This window comes from Eretmochelys imbricata, chromosome 5 (genome assembly GCF_965152235.1).
Source record: "Eretmochelys imbricata isolate rEreImb1 chromosome 5, rEreImb1.hap1, whole genome shotgun sequence".
In the NCBI taxonomy this organism is placed as follows: Eukaryota; Metazoa; Chordata; order Testudines; family Cheloniidae; genus Eretmochelys; species Eretmochelys imbricata.
In genome coordinates this window covers 69,385,158-69,397,972 of record NC_135576.1, presented here as the reverse complement: position 1 = coordinate 69,397,972, position 12,815 = coordinate 69,385,158, and the positions used below count along the sequence as shown (strand labels likewise).

The following is a 12,815-nucleotide window of genomic DNA, read 5'->3' as shown; positions in this document are numbered from 1 at the left end:
ACACGCATTTTTACTACTTTTTATACTTGTAAGCTCTGCTGATCTAAACAAGTATGAAACAGTGAGCTAGATGCACTTGCTAGTGTGTTATCATTTCCTAGTGCATCAGTCACTTAGGTGAAAGTAATCATGAAATGACAATTTCATGATCCAATGGAAAGGAAGGATGGAGAGCAGCAGAATAAGGCCAATGGACTTCAAAAAAGAATACTTGAAGAAAATCAGAGAATTAGTGGGTAAGGTTCCATTGGGAAAAAAAATCTAAGGGAAAAAGGAGTTCACAGGAGCTGGCAGTTTCTCAAACAGTATTTAAGGGTGTTGAGGGGCAGTTAACCTGCTCCAGTGGAAAAAGGCTAGGGTGACTGGGGAAGCAGCCACAGCTGGGGCTATGCCCTATCAGGCCACAGCGGACTTATAAAAGGGCTGTCAGTCAGGAGCTGAAGGACCTAGCTGCCTGGGAGAAAAGGGTACCTGAAGCAGAGCAGGGCTGAGGAAAGGCAAGAGGAGCTGGGGAGCTCCAGTCTGACCTTGTTAGGGGCCCAAGGCAGGTACTGGGGCTAAAGAGGTGTAGCCCCGGGATAGGCAGAGGCAGCTGGTCCAACCCCCTTACCGATGATGAGTGGCCATTACAGACTGCAGTTTGCCCCAGTGAGAGGGGGCTAGATGACGACTGGCAGAAGCCACGGAGGCAAGATGGTCTTAGAGGGTTGGGGATTCCCCTGGGAAGAGAGACCCAGAGTGTGAGGGTACAGCTGGGGCAGAACCCAAGTTAAAGGGGCACTGGGGTCCAGGAGGGACACAGGGGCCTGAGGCAGGTGAGCCACCAGCTGGCAGAGGGTGCTCCAAGGCTGGAAAAGAGCTAATTCCCAGGACAACCAGCAGGATGTGCCGTGCTGATGAGTCATCGCTCTGCTACGAAGGCACAACAGCAAACTGTCCTGATGCAAAGGAAAGATAAGAAGAAGAATAGTAAGAGGCCTGTATGGCTCCATCATGAGCTCTTTACTGACCTGAAAATCAAAAAGGAATCCTACAAAAGGTGGAAACATAGCCAGATTGCTAAGGATGAATATAAATGAATACCACAAGCATATAGGGACAAAATCACAAAGGCTAAGGCACAAAATGAGTTACACCTAGCAAGGGTCATGAGACAGTAAGAAGAGGTTCTATAAATACCTTGGGAGCAAAGAAAGACACAGGAAAGTGTAGGTCTGCTACTTAGCAGGGAAGGAGAACTAATACTAGATGGCACCAAGAAGACTGAAGTGTTTAATGCCCATGTTACCTCAGTCTGCAATTAAAAAGGGGTGAATGGTGACCAGATGTTTAACATAATTAATATTAACAAAGACTAGGAAGGAATACAAGTCAGAATCGAGGAAGTACTGGTTGAAGAATATTCAGATAGCTTAGATGTATTCAAGTCAGCAGGGCCTTACAAAATTCATGATAGGGTACTAAAGCAATCTTTGAACCATTAGCAATTATCTTTGAGAACTTACTGAGGATGGGTGATGTGCAGGAGGATTGGAAGGGGCGTATAGTACATGTCTTTTATAAAGGGAAACTTCAATATCTGGAAAGATACTGCAACAAAGTATTAAACAATCCATTTGTAAGTATCTAGAGGATAATTGAGTGATAAGTAATGGCCAATATGGATTTGTCAAGAATAAATAAAGCTAGACAAACCTAATTACTTTCTTTGACATGTTTACTGGCCTAGTGGTTGGGGGTGAAGCAAGTAGATATGAGATATCTTGATTTAGTAAAGCTTTTGGTTTAGTCCCATATGTTCCCCTAGGTCCCATAGGGAAATGTTGCCTAGATGAAGTTATCATAGAATCATAGAATATGAGGGTTGGAAGGGAGCTCAGGAGGTCATCTAGTCCAACTCCCTGCTCAAAGCAGGGCCGATCCCCGACTAAATCATCCCAGCCAGGGCTTTGTCAAGCCTGACCTTAAAAACTTCTAGGGAAGGAGATTCCACCACCACCCTAGGTAACTCATTCCAGTGTTTCACCACCCTCGTAGTGAAAAAGTTTTTCCTAATATCCAACCTAAATCTCCCCCACTGCAACTTGAGACCATTACTCCTTGTTCTGTCATCTGCTACCACTGAGAACAGTCTAGAGCCGTCCTCTTTGGAACCCCCTTTCAGCTAGTTGAAAGCAGCTACCAAATCCCTCCTCATTCTTCTCTTCTGAAGACTAAACATCCCCAGTTCCCTCAGCCTCTCCTCATAACACATGTGTTCCAGTCCCCTAATCATTTTTGTTGCCCTCCGCTGGACTCTTTCCAATTTTTCCACATCCTCCTTGTAGTGTGGGGCCCAAAACTGGACACAGTATTCCAGATGAGGCCTCACCAATGTCGAATAGAGGGGAACGATCACGTCCCTCGATCTGCTGGCAATGCCCCTACTTATACATCCCAAAATGCCATTGGCCTTCTTGGCAACAAGGGCACACTGTTGACTCATATCCAACTTCTCGTCCACTGTGACCCCTAGGTCCTTTTCTGCAGAACTGCTGCCTAGCCATTCGGTCCCTAGTCTGTAGTGGTGCATTGGATTCTTCCGTCCTAAGTGCAGGACTCTGCACTTTTCCTTGTTGAACCTATCAGATTTCTTTTGGCCCAATCCTCCAATTTGTCTAGGTCCCTCTGTATCCTATCCCTACCTTTCAGCGTATCTACCACTCCTCCCAGTTTAGTGTCATCTGCAAATTTGCTGAGGGTGCAATCCATGCCATCCTCCAGATCATTTATGAAAATATTGAACAAAACCGGCCCCAGGACCGACCCCTGGGGCACTCCACTTGATTCCGCCTGCCAACTATACATGGAGCCATTGATCACTACCCGTTGAGCCTGACAATCTAGCCAGCTTTCTATCCACCTTATAGTCCATTCATCCAGCCCATACTTCTTTAACCTGCTGGCAAGAATACTGTGGGAGACCGTGTCAAAAGCTTTGCTAAAGTCAAGGAACAACATGTGCACTGCTTTTCCTTCATCCATAGTTACTATAAGGTGGATATGCAACTGGTTGAAAAACTGCACTCAAAGAATAGTTATCAATGGCTAGCTGTCAAACTAGGAAGACCTATCTCTTGCGGTCATGCAGGGTTCTGTCCTGAGTCTGGTACTAGTCAATATTTTCATTAAAGACTTGGATAATGGAGTAGAGACTACTCTTATAAAATTTGCGCTTGACACCAAACTGTTAGGGATTGCAAGCACTTTGCAGGACAGGATTAGAAATCAAAAGACCTTGACAAATTGAAGAATTGGTCTGAAATCAACAGGATGAAATTCAATAAAGTAAAGTTAAATGTACTACATGTAAGAAGGAAAAATCCCATGCATAAATACAAAATGGGTGAATAACTGGCTAGGTGATAGTACTGCTGGGTGTTGTAGAGGACCACAAATTGCATATGAGCCAGCAATGTGAGGCAGTTGCAAAAGAGACTAATATCATTGTGGGGTGTATTAACAGGAGTGTCATATGTAAGACACAAGGGGCAATTGTTTTGTTCCGCTTGGCATTGTGGAGGACCCATCTGCAGTGTTGATTCCAGTTTTGGGTGCTCAAACATAAAGAAAAATGTGGACAAATGGGAGAGGCTCCAGAGGAGAGCAGCAAAAATTATAACAGGTTTAGAAAACCTGACCTATGAGGAAAGGTTTAAAAAAATAACCCAAAAAACTGGGTATGTTCAGTCTTGAGAAAAAGATTGAAGAGGGACATGATGAGTCTTCAAATGTGCTGTTATAAAAAGGATAGTGATCAGTGGTCCTACTGCAGGTAGGACAAGAAGTAATCAGCTTAATCTGCAGCAAGGAAGATTTAGGTTAGATATTAGGAAAAACTTTCTAAATCTAAGAAAACAACAAGGAGTCTGGTGGCACCTTAAAGACTAACAGATTTATTTGGGCATAAGCTTTCGTGGGTAAAACACCACTTCTTCAGATGCACTTTCTAAATCTAAGAATAGTTAAGTATTGGAATAGGCTACCAAGGGAGGTTGTAGAATTCCTGTTATTGGAGGTTTTTCTTCGTGTTTGCATCCATGTGTTCAACTCAGGTATGTACCCACCCAGCACACCAAAGCCAGAGAACTTTGCTAAGCAGTATCTATACAGGCGGTGCTCCTACCCATACCTGCATCAGTTCCTTCTCACTGCCCAGAGCTTGAGTAAGAGTGCTCGTTGTGGTTTTTACCTCAAGCCTTGTTTCACGGTGCTGTCTGTGGTTTTCCCCCCCATGTATAGTTGTTAGTTGTCGTTCGTATAGTAGTACCCCTAGGTTTAGTTTACTAATAGTTAGGATTTTGCCTGGTGTGATGCCCTCACTGTTGTGTGGTGTAGCGAACCCTTATAGTGACCCTCAGACTTGTTGGGGGAAGGGCACGTTAAAGAAATCTGCAAGTCATTCAGAAGAGAAAGGCAAAGAAATGCAGATGGCCAGAAACTTTCACTTGAAGCAGTACCTTCTGGAGCAGACCATGAGGTTTGCTTCAGCACTAGGGAACTCCAAAGATTGCCAGACCCCTTAGTGGCATCTCAGCCAGCATGGGCTGTTGTTTGGCCAGGTTTGGATTCCTCTTCCAGGAGGAAGAGAGACTGTCTCCCTTCCTCTGGTCCTTCTAGACAAAGATCTCATAAAATGGAGCAGGGCTAGGAGAGGTTTCTTCTCCCCTTCTAAGAGGAGTGCAAACCAAGACCGTGATTCATCTGGTACATGAGATAGAGCAGGGATGTCTACCTGTACTCCGGTACCAACGTGTGAACTCTGTACTATTGACTCTGGTACTCTGGCGTATTGGGCAGTATCAGACTTGTTTTGCCTGTCTGTTCCTGACTGTCCACTAATTGAGGAATGTTCAGGTGTGGTGGCTTCTTCTTCAGTGTCCTTTGTGCCATGTGAACTTATTACAGACATGACGTTGTTGACACCTTCTTCTGCACCTCTTCCAATTTAGGGCGCAGAGTTGAGGTTGCCCACCTGTTTGGTACTGAGGGGCTTGTCAGGGGCTGAGGGGCTAGATCAGATACAAACTTTGGGAAGGCAGTTCTGCAGTTTTCTATAAGTAGTCTCTGATCTCACCTCCTACTCATTCGCTTGTGAGTCACCTGATCTCAACCACTTGAAGAAGAAAAGACAGTTACTTGGTATCTCATGACATATTGATTAAGAAACTGGAATAATATAAAATTAACATGGCACACATTAAATGGATTAATAACTGGCTAACTGTTAGGTCTCAAAATGTAACTGTAAATGGGGAATCATCATCAAGCATGTCTGTTTCCACTGGGGTCCCACAGGAATCAGTTCTTGGTCCCATGCTATTTAACATTTTTATCAACGACATGGAAGAAAACATAAAATAATCACTGATAAAGTTTGCAGATGACACACAAATTGGGGGGAGTGGTGAATAATGAAGAGGACAAGTTACTGGTACAGAGCAACCTGAATCACTTGGTAAAATGGACACCAGCAAACAATATGTGTTTTAATGGGACTAAGTATAAATATGTGTGTCTAGGAACAAAGAATGTAAGGCATACTTACAAGATGGGGTACTCTATCCATGGAAGTAGTGACTCTGAAAAAGATTTGGGAGTCATGGTGGATAATCAGCGGAACATGAGTTCCCAGTGTGACACTGTGACCAAAAGAGCTAATGTGATCCTGGGATGCATAAACAGGAAAATCTTGAGTAGAAGTAGAGAGGTATTATTTTACTTGGCACCCAGTGTGACTGCTGCTGGAATACTGAGTCCAGTCCTGGTGTCCACAGTTCCAGAAGGCAGCTGATAAATTAGGTAGGGGAAGAGCCCCAAGAATGATTGAAGGATTAAAAAACAGTGATACTCAAGGAGTTCAATCTATTTAGCTTAACATGTTATGGGATGACTTGATGCCAGTCTGTAAGTATCCACATAGGGAATAAATATTTTTTAAATAAAAAGAAAAGGAGTACTTGTGGCACCTTAGAGACTAACCAATTTATTTGAGCATAAGCTTTCATGAGCTACAGCTCACTTCATCGGATGCATACTGTGGAAAATACAGAAGATGTTTTTATACACACAAACCATGAAAAAATGGGTGTTTATCACTACAAAAGGTTTTCTCTCCCCCCACCCCACTCTCCTGCTGGTAATAGCTTATCTAAAGTGATCACTCTCCTTACAATGTGTGTGATAATCAAGGTGGGCCATTTCCAGCACAAATCCAGGGTTTAACAAGAACGTCTGAGAAACGGGGGCGGGAGGGGGGGTAGGAAAAAACAAGGGGAAATAGGTTACCTTGCATAGTGACTTAGCCACTCCCAGTCTCTATTCAAGCCTAAGTTAATTGTATCCAATTTGCAAATGAATTCCAATTCAGCAGTCCCTCGCTGGAGTCTGGTTTTGAAGTTTTTCTGTTGTAATGTCGCAACTTTCTTGTCTGTAATCGCGTGACCAGAGAGATTGAAGTGTTCTCCGACTGGTTTATGGATGTTATAATTCTTGACATCTGATTTGTGTCCATTTATTCTTTTACGTAGAGACTGTCCAGTTTGACCAATGTACGTGGCAGAGGGGCATTGCTGTCACATGATGGCATATATCACATTGGTAGATGTGCAGGTGAACGAGCCTCTGATAGTGTGGCTGATGTTGTTAGGCCCTGTGATGGTGTCCCCTGAATAGATATGTGGACACAGTTGGCAACGGGCTTTGTTGCAAGGATAGGTTCCTGGGATAGTGGTTCTGTTGTGTGGTGTGTGGTTGCTGGTGAGTATTTGCTTCAGGTTGGGGGGCTGTCTGTAGGCAAGGACTGGACGAATCTCCCAAGATTTGTGAGAGTATTGGGTCATCCTTCAGGATATGTTGTAGATCCCTGATAATGCTTTGGAGGGGTTTTAGTTGGGGGCTGAAGGTGACAGCTAGTGGCGTTCTGTTATTTTCTTTGTTAGGCCTATCCTGTAGTAGGTGACTTCTGGGAACTCTTCTGGCTCTATCAATCTGTTTCTTCACTTCCGCAGGTGGGTATTGTAGTTGTAAGAATACTTAATAGATACCTTGTAGGTGTTTGTCTGAGGGGTTGGAGCAAATGCGGTTGTATCGCAGAGCTTAGCTGTAGACAATGGATCGTGTGGTGTGGTCTCGGTGAAAGCTGGAGGCATGTAGGTAGGAATAGCGTTCAGTAGATTTCCGGTATAGGGTGGTGTTTATGTGACAACCGTTTATTAGCACTGTAGTGTCCAGGAAGTGGATCTCTTGTGTGGACTGGACCAGGCTGAGGTTGATGGTGGGATGGAAATTGTTGAAATCATGGTGGGATTCCTCAAGGGCTTCTTTTCCATGGGTCCAGATCATAGAATCATAGGATATCAGGGTTGGAAGGGACCTCAGAGGTCATCTAGTCCAAAGCCCTGCTCAAAGCAGGACCAATCCCCAATTAAATCATCCCAGCCAGGGCTTTGTCAAGCCTGACCTTAAAAACTTCTAAGGAAGGAGATTCTACCATCTCCCTAGGTAACGCATTCCAGTGTTTCACCACCCTCCTAGTGAAAAAGTTTTTCCTAATATCCAACCTAAACCTCCCCCACTGCAACCTGAGACCATTACTCCTTGTCCTGTCCTCTTCTACCACTGAGAATAGTCTAGAACCATCTTCTCTGGAACCACCTCTCAGGTAGTTGAAAGCAGCTATCAAATCCCCCCTCATTCTTCTCTTCTGCAGACTAAACAATCCCAGTTCCCTCAGCCTCTCCTCATAAGTCATGTGTTCCAGACCCCTAATCATTTTTGTTGCCCTTTGCTGGACTCTCTCCAATTTATCCACATCCTTCTTGTAGTGTGGGGCCCAAAACTGGACACAGTACTCCAGATGAGGCCTCACCAATGTCGAATAGAGGGGGACGATCACGTCCCTCGATCTGCTCGCTATGCCCCTACTTATACATCCCAAAATGCCATTGGCCTTCTTGGCAACAAGGGCACACTGCTGACTCATATCCAGCTTCTCCCCTAGGTCCTTTTCCACAGAACTGCTGCCTAGCCATTCGGTCCCTAGTCTGTAGCTGTGCATTGGGTTCTTCCGTCCTAAATGCAGGACCCTGCACTTATCCTTATTGAACCTCATCAGATTTCTTTTGGCCCAATCCTCCAATTTGTCTAGGTCCCTCTGTATCCTGTCCCTACCCTTCAGCGTATCTACCACTCCTCCCAGTTTAGTATCATCTGCAAATTTGCTGAGAGTGCAATCCACACCATCCTCCAGATCATTTATGAAGATATTGAACAAAACCAGCCCCAGAACTGACTCCTGGGGCACTCCACTTGTCACCGGCTGCCAACTAGACATGGAGCCATTGATCACTACCCGTTGAGCCCGACAATCTAGCCAGCTTTCTATCCACCTGATAGTGCATTCATCCAGCCCATACTTCTTTAACTTGCTGACAAGAATACTGTGGGAGACCGTGTCAAAAACTTTGCTAAAGTCAAGAAACAATACATCCACTGCTTTCCCTTCATCCACAGAACCAGTAATCTCATCATAGAAGGCGATTAGATTAGTCAGGCATGACCTTCCCTTGGTGAATCCATGCTGACTGTTCCTGATCACTTTCCTCTCATGTAAGTGCTTCAGGATTGATTCTTTGAGGACCTGCTCCATGATTTTTCCAGGGACTGAGGTGAGGCTGACTGGCCTGTAGTTCCCAGGATCCTCCTTCTTCCCTTTTTTAAAGATTGGCACTACATTAGCCTTTTTCCAGTCATCCGGGACTTCCCCCATTTGCCACGAGTTTTCAAAGATAATGGCCAATGGCTCTGCAATCACAGCCGCCAATTCCTTTAGCACTCTTGGTTGCAACTCGTCTGGCCCCATGGACTTGTGCTCATCCAGCTTTTCTAAATAGTCCCTAACCACCTCTTTCTCCACAGAGGGCTGGCCATCTATTCCCCATGTTGTGATGCCCAGCGCAGCAGTCTGGGAGCTGACCTTGTTAGTGAAGACAGAGGCAAAAAAAGCATTGAGTACATTAGCTTTTTCCACATCCTCTGTCACTAGGTTGCTTCCCTCATTCATTAAGGGGCCCACACTTTCCTTGGCTTTCTTCTTGTTGCCAACATACCTGAAGAAACCCTTCTTGTTACTCTTAACATCTCTCGCTAGCTGCAGCTCCAGGTGCGATTTGGCCCTCCTGATTTCATTCCTACATGCCTGAGCAATATTTTTAAACTCTTCCCTGGTCATATGTCCAACCTTCCACTTCTTGTAATCTTCTTTTTTATATTTAAGATCCACTAGGATTTCACCGTTAAGCCAAGCCGGTCGCCTGCCATATTTACTATTCTTTGGACACATCGGGATGGTTTGTCCCTGTAACCTCAACAGGGATTCCTTGAAATACAGCCAGCTCTCCTGGACTCCTTTCCCCTTCATGTTAGTCCCCCAGGGGATCCTACCCATCCGATCCCTGAGGGAGTCAAAGTCTGCTTTCCTGAAGTCCAGGGTCCGTATCCTGCTGCTTACTTTTCTTCCCTGTGTCAGGATCCTGAACTCAACCAACTCATGGTCACTGCCTCCCAGATTCCCATCCACTTTTGCTTCCCCCACTAATTCTTCCCGGTTTGTGAGCAGCAGGTCAAGATAAGCTCCCCCCCTAGTTGGCTCCTCTAGCACTTGCACCAGGAAATTGTCCCCTACACTTTCCAAAAACTTCCTGGATTGTTTATGCACCGCTGTATTGCTCTCCCAGCAGATATCAGGAAAATTAAAGTCACCCATGATGACAGATGATGAAGATGTCATCAATATAGCGCAAGTAGAGTAGGAGCGTTAGGGGACGAGAGCTGAGGAAGCGTTGTTCTAAGTCAACCATAAAAATGTTGGCATACTGTGGGGCCATGTGGGTACCCATAGCAGTGCCGCTGATTTGAAGGTATACATTGTCCCCAAATGTAAAATAGTTATGGGTAAAGACAAAGTCACAAAGTTCAGCCACCAGGTTAGCCGTGACATTATCGGGGATAGTGTTCTTGACGGCTTGTAGTCCATCTTTGTGTGGAATGTTGGTGTATAATCCATAGTGGCCAGGATGGTGTTATCAGGAAGATCACCGATGGATTGTAGTTTCCTCAGGAAGTCAGTAGTGTCTCGAAGGTAGCTGGGAGTGCTGGTAGCGTAGGGCCTGAGGAGAGAGTCTACGTAGCCAGACAATCCTGCTGTCAGGGTGCCAATGCCTGAGATCATGGGGCGCCCAGGATTTCCAGGTTTATGGATCTTGGGTAGTAGATAGAATATCCCAGGTCGGAGTTCCAGGGGTGTGTCTGTGCGGATTTGATCTTGTGCTTTTTCAGGGAGTTTCTTGAGCAAATGCTGTAGTTTCTTTTGGTAACTATCAGTGGGATCAGAGGGTAATGGCTTGTAGAAAGTGGTGCTGGAGAGCTGCCGAGCAGCCTCTTGTTCATATTCCGACCTATTCATGATGACAACAGCACCTCCTTTGTCAGCCTTTTTGATTATGATGTCAGAGTTGTTTCTGAGGCTCTGGATGGCATTGTGTTCTGCACGGCTGAGGTTGTGGGGCAAGTGATGCTGCTTTTCCACAATTTCAGCCTGTGAACTCTTAAAATTACTTTGTTGTTCCTCATTAAGAGAAGTTAATCTCCAACAATGAAATAACAATAATGATAGCCATCATGCATTCATATACATACAGTTCAAACTGTTCTAGGAATATTGGCAATTTCTCTATATTTACAATCTGAATATGGAGCATCCAGTAATGGTACGATTCATGCCCAGAAATTATTTCTGCTTAACCCTAATTCTAAATTCCTTTTTTTCCTCTTTTTGCCCTTTGATCCCACAGTGGTGCAGGATATATTTCTGCTGTAGATTTGGTTCACGTCCATTTTAAGAAAAGGTGGCGATTTTTCCAGTCTTAATTACCTTGCTCTGGTAGACAACAGATGACCTCTTCTCTGTAGCATCATACAGAGCATTGCTCTAAACTTTTAGCAGTTGGCCTTCTCATGTCAAAACTAAAATTCAACAGTGTAGCCCAGTTTGATATTCCTGTCGAAATAAGATTTTGAGGTCCCATGTAGTTTAATTGAGAATCTGGAGAGGGGAGTGCTTGGGGAGGTAAGTAGATAACACAAAGTGATGTAGGTTAGTCAGGAGCATAGGGGACTGTGAGGAATTTCAGAGAGACCTAAATAAACGAAGTGAAAAGACAACAAAATGGCAAACAAAAGTCATTGTCAATAAATGCAATGTAATGCGCATTGGAAAGAAAAAACTAAACAACTTATAAACCTGTCAATTGTATCAAATCAAGGAAGCGACCTGGCCTCCATTATAGATAATTCAGTGAAGAGTTCTTGATGTGCAGCTGTAGTTTAAAAAAAAATGTTAGGGTGCATAAGAAAAAGGTTTGAGAATAGTGCAAACAATATTAAATGCTCTTATATAAAGCAGTGATGCAACCTCATCTGGAATAGTGTGTGCAGTCCTGTCTCCCCATCTCAAGAAGAATATTTCAAAACTGGGGTGGGGGGGTTTCAGAGAAAAGCAAGAGTGATGAAGGGAAGGGAAAAATTCTCATATGAAGGGAGATTGAAAAGTTTGAGAGAATAAGAGGAGACATGAAAAATATGTAAAATAATGAATGGTCTAGAGAAGGTGAATTAGGGACTTTTCTCCTATCTCATAACACAAGAACAAGGGAACATTTGATTAAATTAAAAGATGAGAAATTCAAAATAGATAAAAAGAAATTTTTTACTCGATCTGTAATTAAACTGTGGAATTTGCTGCTATGGGATATCGTTGAGGCCAATAATTTAACAAAATGTCAAAAGGAATTGGATAATCTATATATCAGAATAATTAGTCAGAATTATAATGCATGATCATAAAAGATTTGGAAGAGATTGAGATTGGCTAAGGATCAAATGTTAGAGGTCAGGGTGAGACCTAATGTGAGGTGCAGATTATCCCACACTTGCCTGCTGTGGGGTTCTTCACCTTTTTTTGGACATCTGATGCTGGTCACTGTTAGACAGGATACTGAACTATATGGACCATGGGTCTGACCCCGTCTGGCAATTCCCATGTTCCCAGACACCTCAATCTTAGGTTGCATTGTACAAAAGAAGTGCTAAATGGTGCTTTTAGATGTGTAATGCACTGTTGTAAAGTAATTGCTGCAGTGAGTACCTGGTATGTGATCCTGTAAATGCAGGAGCAACATCATTCGACTACCAGTCCATTAGTTCAAAAGGGTAAATTCAATAGACTCGTTTGTTGTAGTACACATGGAGAATTTTTTAAATCTCTGTCTATAGCTCACTCCCTTAATATATTGGTCATGGACCTCTTCAGTCCTCTCCTGGTAATAGCCGTGGGAGGAGATCTGGGAGATGAAAAACCCCACGAGGATCCCTTCACATTTTTCTTCATTTAATCATTCAATCAGGGGACAGAGGTTGTAGCATCAGCAGTGATTCTGTTCCCATGCCACCTAGGTCCCCTAAGACCCACGAGAAGTCAGGGCCATCCAAAAAAAGTCATAGCTCTGCATCTGCGCTAGGCTCTATACCACTCAGCTCTACCCAGATCCTTAATAGCACGTCTCAACTGGAGACAAAATGCTTTACTTCTGCTAGTCCTTTACTGAGTCACAGGTTTTCATTCAGGGTGGATTTGATTTAAATCATGTTTTAAATCACTAGTAAGGAAGACTCGATTTAATCATGGATTTCTACATAAAAGTGCTTTCTTGTTGGTT

At 44.0% G+C, this 12,815-nt stretch overlaps 1 protein-coding gene across 8 annotated transcripts in view; it reads left to right on the top strand.

Moving 5' to 3' along the window:
* Positions 1 to 12,815, top strand: part of PJA2 (praja ring finger ubiquitin ligase 2) — a 105,443-nt gene that overhangs the window by 80,937 nt on the left and 11,691 nt on the right. The window lies entirely within an intron of this gene.